Source organism: Crocodylus porosus, unplaced genomic scaffold (assembly GCF_001723895.1).
Source record: "Crocodylus porosus isolate Cpor-Errol unplaced genomic scaffold, CroPor_comp1, whole genome shotgun sequence".
Lineage (NCBI taxonomy): Eukaryota > Metazoa > Chordata > Crocodylia > Crocodylidae > Crocodylus > Crocodylus porosus.
In genome coordinates, this window is record NW_017728906.1 from 120,664,293 (window position 1) to 120,670,958 (window position 6,666).

Below are 6,666 nucleotides of genomic sequence, written 5' to 3' on the forward strand. Positions count from 1 at the left end.
CGGACTAGATGATCTACCTAGGTCCCTTCCGACTCTAGCTACTATGAAACTATGAAACTATGAAACTATGAAGGTGCAGAGTCTGTTAGCACAGGGTGAGCACTCAAATACACATATTTATGAGGTCCTGTCAGGCAGCATGCAGGAGTGAGGATACTCTCAGACTGTGCAGCATTGTCACATAAAGGTCAAAACCTTGCAGGCACAATGGATGACCATGACCAACCACAATTGCTTCTCCAATCTTGCCCAGAAGACCATGTCCTTTATGTGGCAGCTGACCAGGATTTTGGCACCCTAGAACCCAGGCTGCACCCCTGAAGCAGTTACCAGCAGGGGCAGTCTGCCAAAGCCCCCACCCCACCCTGACCCTCCCAGTGACATTTCTCCAGAGCCGGGACTGTTCAGCACCTCATCCTGTCCACCTCCACTTTTGCTGCATTTGCTGGCAGCTCACCAAGCCCAGGCCTATAGCTGCCTCAAAAGCTCTGCAGCTCCAGAACCCATCACAAGGAGCCACTGGCAACCAGCAGAAACAGCTCCTCCCATGCTGGGGGCTCTGGCCAGTTGCGAGCCCACCATGCACTGAGGACTGAGGACATCAGGCACAGTTAGTTACTGTCATCAACAGGAAGGCCCATGCTGAGCCACCAGGCTTGCTAGCTCCAGCCACATGGTAAGACCTACACTGGTGGAGGGCCCTTCTACCCCCCAGCTCCCACCCCTGGCCCTAACCCTGGTCCCAGCCCCAGCTCCCCTTCCCTGCATGGCCTACCCAGTGGCAGCATGGGGAGGAGCCAGTCCTGAGCCACCTTTCTGGAATTGCCCTCTGGAAGAGGACGCAAGGGGAAGCTGGCACTGCCCACAGGCAGCCAGAGGGGGAACCACGTACCCTGGTGCAGCACTGGATGCCATTGCCTGTAAACAAGACTATCACCCACTGTGGTCACCATGGCCCCTGGAACCATGAAGGAAAGGCCCAAGCTTGAAGTGCTGGCCACCTGCCCCCAGACTCCGTCTCCTAGGCACCCCCACCTCACAGTACCCAACTCCAGGGCAATAAAAGAATGAGATCCTTGTATACAGTTTAAACATTGGAAAGTGGTTATTGTTTGTTTTTTTTTCTTCTGGAGAGTGGGGAGGGTGATGGAGGGGCTCTGTTTTTTGGGGAGGGAGATGCAAGAGGGCTCTATGCATTGAGGGGGCGGGGAGCATTGTGAGAGGAATAAAACTTTTTATTTAATCCATGTGCATGTCCTGAATATGGTGCTAGGGGTGGACAGGGTGTGTGTGGACAGCAAGGCAGGAAGTCTAGCGTGGGGAGTGCTGGAGGAGGTGGTCCACCAGGGCCTCCCACACCTGGTGCCCTGGCCTCCTCTGGCAGGTGTGCAGCCTGACTAGGGCCTCACCAGAGGAGACCCACCACTGGTGCTGCCGCTGTAAGTTGTGCTCCTGCCACCATGTCACCTCCACCCAGTGTGTCTTCACTGCCCAGACCTCCCTGAATGCCTCCCTGGGCATCACAAACCTTGTGCATCATGCATGCTGCAATGATGACCCTGGGAAGGTTGTTCTCAGCCACCTCAAGGTGGGTTGTGAGCGACCACCAGTGGCCTTTAAGGCAGCCAAAGGTGCACTCAACATAGTTGTGGGCTCACCTAAGGCAGCAGGTAAAATGGTCCTGGAGGGGTCCCGGTGCCATCTAGGGCCTCATCTGTTATAGGTGTAGCAGGTAGGCTGGGTCCCCAATGTGGAAGAAATCAAACTTCGCGTTGTGGTTGAATCAGAACTGACAGAGCCAGCTTTTCTTTATTTAAGGCTATACTGTGATCACAGGGAGAATTCCATACAGCGAGGGGAATTACCCACTTGTCTGTTTCAAAGGATTTCTCAGACTCTCTAAGTTTACAAGTGTATTTATACTAAAGACAGAGAAAGAGATAAAAAATACACCTTGGAGAAACAAAACAATAGTAAATTACACAGAAACTTAGAAAGTTTACTTAAACAACTATCTATGCATAGGGCAAGATATCAAGATAACCCAAGGCATGCAGGAATGCACAGGACAAGATATCAAGATAACCCAAGGAATGCAGGAATGCGGACTCCTTATCTCAGAATATTTGAATTAATCAGTATCAGCACATCTGGTCTTTATCTGTTTTTCTAGTCAAGTAAGCCAATTACTCCTACACCAATAAGGAGGGTTGGGATGACAACAGCAGTCCCACCAGACAACTGAGACATCCAGGACTATCTGGGTACCCTGTTCCAGGATGCCAGGGCTGGGGGCTAGGGCAGTCATGGCTAAGAAGTACAACTGGGGCAGAAGCAGAGAAGCTACACACTGCCTCTGCCCATACTATGATGCTTCTCTCACAGAGAAATTGTCTGCCCAGACTGCATAGTGTGGGGCTCTGTTTTAAAGATGGACATCAAGTGGTGGCAGCTGACTCTGGTTTCAACATAACTGCCAAGTGCTGGAAGATGGGGTGGGAGGCTGGAGCACTCCCCAGTGGCCACAGGGGGACATGGCAGGAGTGGAGGGAACTGGAACTAACTTTAGTGCCCATTCCTTGCATATATAGACCCCTGCCAAAAAACAGTAAATTTAATCGTGACTAATTGCACGTGTAGATGTATAGGTGACCAAGAGATACTCTCAAAGGTCCCTACATGCAATACCTGAGATTTACATCCTCCTATTCATAATTATCATCCATCAGAATGTGCAAGAATGAAATTGCTACCTGATATTGCCACAGATCATTGAACATAGTAATGGCAAACAGGAATATAATGTGTTTGAGAAATGGTGTTGCTTGTTTTGAAGACTCCAGATTCAGCCTTTAGAAATAAATCAATATTAAAAAAATTTTCTCCCATCTCCCCATTAATACATGAACACACACACACACACACACACATATTGTATGCCATCTATGACATATAATATCACCTTTCATTACGTACATATTATACAATATACATATGTATAGTTGCTTGTGTATATATACATGTAGTATTGTATGCCTCTCTTCCTCTCTTTTCAAAAAAAGGTTTTATAAGCATTGGTCAGGGATTAGCTAGGAGTAGCTATGCCTGGTATACTTTATAAAAAGAGTAGGATTTAGAAGCCCAGGAGCCTTTCCTGTCACCACCACATGTAGTGGAAAAACTAGGTGAGGCTGCTGTGATAGCCATCCCAGATGCCAAGCTGCAGGGTGCGAAGTGGGGTAGAAAAAAATGGCTGTTTCTACAGCCATACCATTGCTGCCTGTTTCATTCTACCTCTACACTGGGTAATAATGAGAAGAGTTCTATAGCTTAGAGAAGCGGTTCTCAATATGTGGTACGGGTACCACCAGTGGTACGCAGATAACCTGTTAGTGGTTCTCATTAACCAATTTATTGTCATTACTTTATACGACAAAATATTTGCTGGTTGTACTTAAGGTTGTATCATTTTAAATTGTTGGCACGCAATTTGTGAGAGAGTGGGAACTACTGGCCTAGAGTAGATGGATGCTGGAAATGAGCATACTAAGTAACAGGAGAATGAAACAGGGCTCCACAAGTGGCTTTGCTATCAAAGAAGATTAAAGAATATAAGCTAAGATTATTGGAGCTGTACAGAAAAGAGCACTCTGGCTGTCTAGTAGGAGTATGATGTGTGAAGTTATGCTTGCTGTCCCCAGATTGCACAGCAGAAAGGAGAGTGTTTAGATGTACAGGGTGCAGCCTCCCCATAGAGCACACAGACAGCCCCCCTCAGGAACAACCCCTCCCCCCACAGGGCACATGCCCCCCTGCATGGCACACATGTACCCCCACAGGAACAACACCCCCTCACGGGGCCCTCGTGTGCCCCCTGCAGGGACCCAGCCATCCCCCGCAGGGTTCCAGCCCCCTACAGGGCCCACAACTCACATCCACAGCAGCATGGCATGGTTTGGTGAGGCACGGCCCTAACTGACTCAGAGCCGGTGCTGCTTGTGCCTCCTGTCATGGGAGTGGCCCGACTCAGCATGGCACTGTGCAGAGCTGTGGCACTTCAGGCAGTACCGGGGCCACTTGGGCTGTCACCCAGGGGGTGGCACCACTCAGGGAGACTACTTGTTATGCTGGGCTGGGTCCTGCCTGCATGGGGCCAACATGCTCTCAGGCTGAGCCAATTCCACGGAGGCACAAGCAGCACTGACTCTGAGTCAATTGGGGCTGCACCGCACTGTTGGGGGCGCGGGCCACACTGAGCCCTGAGCACCCCACAGCTGCTACTGCAGGGGTGAGCTGTGGATTCTGCAGGGGGGGGGGTCTAGGACCCTGCGGTGAGGGGCTGTGGGCCCTGTGGGGGACCCACGGCCCATGACCAGCCCCTCCACCCCCACACAACCCTCACACAGGAAACCATCCCCTTCAATTCCACCCACCGCCCAGTCCCTACTTACTGTAGACACCTCCCAGGTCATAGCCTGGCACCACTCCTGCTTGCTCCACACACAAGGCCAGCAGGGGGCACCATAGAACTATACCCTGCACTGCTTTTCTCCGCAGTGTTTTTATTTGATACCTGGAAATCCAGGTATTAAATTTTGAGCCCATGCTGCAAATATTCAGTGTGGGGAACATTTTTTCATTCTCAGCCTGCCTCTTGCAATATCTGAAACTGGTTTGAGACACCACAAGAGGCACATGCATGCTTGTCTGGATGCACCCTCTGATTGGGGTAGGGAGGGGGGAGGGCAGGATAAAACTTTGGTGTCTTCTACTTTTTAGGCACTAATCACTCTACTACCAGCGCTAAAACACAGAAGGAAGGGCAGGAAGTCCTCCTTTTCCCCCATACTTTTGTTCAGGTACACACGTGTATGCTCAGCCAGTACATAACATACTGTGCATGCTAGCATAAAGGTACATGCATATATATTCAAATGTAAAGTACCAAAAAGTGCCAAGGCACACAGCTAGACAACTCTTTTAGACATACAAAGTAAAACAGAATTCTGACCAAGGTGCCTAAAAAGGACATAAATAGAATTTAGGCCCCTAAATCATGAACAGTAATCACAAGGAATCCTGGTATTCTCTGATTAAAAAAAAAAATCCCCGATTTTCAGATTTAAAAAAGTAACCTCAAATCCACATTTTTACATGATTAAAATGAAATGCTGCTAATATATGTGAGCAAGTTTTGAAATTGGGAAGCTGGATTTAGAAAATAATTTAAAAGGAAAATCATATCAATTTAGTACATTTTAAAGTCCAGTTACAAAGCCTTGTAGATTGACCTCTGATTTTACAGGGGAGTAATTCATTCTAATGCAAAGGCCCTACTAAATTCAGCTCTATAATGAATTAAGTGGAACTTAACTTGTATAAAGGTTGTACATGTCCTCAACATAAAACTTTAGAATCATAGAAAAGTAGAGTTGAAGGGGACCTCAGAAAGACATCTAGTCCAGCTGTGTTCTCAAGACAAGATTATTCTTCTCTAAACCATTATAGGTAGCGTTTCTACAACCTGCTCATAAAAGTTTCCAAAGATAGACATTCTACCAGCTCTCAACATTGTATGATACAATGTTTAGCCACCCCTCATGGTGAGAACGTTATTTCAAGCATTAAATCTCCCCTGCTGCAATTTGAAACCACTGCTGCTTGTCCTACCCCTCTCAGCCACAGAAAATAACTTACTATTATCTCCTTCATAACTACTCTTCTGGCATTTGAAGACTTATCAAACCCCACTTTTCTCCAGACTAAATTGCATGAGTTCTTTTAGCCTATCTTTTTAAGTCATGTTTTGACTTAAATCTTTTTTTGTTGCTCTCCACTAGAAACTCTTAATCTCAGAAGATTTGTCCACATCTTTCTTGAAGTGTGATGCTCAAAAATGGACACAGCACTTGAAGTGAGACCTCGCTATGTAGAACAGAGCGGAAGAATCACTTCACCTGACTTGCAAGTGCTGTTGTTATTAATGCAACACAGTATGCTATTGCCTTTTTTTTTGAAGTAGTCGCAGGAGCACAGTGTTAGCTCATGTTCAGCTTAAGTCCACAGTATCCTTTTCTGCAGTACTGCAGCCTAGCCAAACATTCCTCAGTCAATATCTGTTCATGTGATTGTTTTGTCCTAAGTGCAGGACCTGGCACTTTTTGTCCTCCAGTGTGTCTGCAGCTCCATCCATTTGGCATCATATGCAAATCTGCTAAGTGTGCACTCTAAATCATTAATTAAGAAATTAAATTATACCAGACCTAGGACAGATCCCTGGTAAACCACTTGCAACTACTTTTTTTTCATTATACTGATCCAAATACTTATCTCTGACTTCCAACAGTAGGTACCTTTGTCTAAACTGTATTTCCGGACATAATGGGGATTACGGAAACGTGGTGGGACGCAACGCATGATTGGGTGGTGAATGTCAAGGGCTATAGGCTGTACAGCAGGGACAGGATAGGAACGAAAGGTGGGGGCGTGGCATTCTATATTAAGGAGGAATACACATCCTCATCAATTAGCAAGGAGTCAGGGGAGGGGCACTCTGACCTGCTTTGGGTTAGAGTACAAGGCAGTCGAGGGGAAAGAGACTTAATGGTGGGAGTCTACTACAGACCTCCCAACCAGGGAGAAGAGCTTGACCAGGAATTCCTGGGT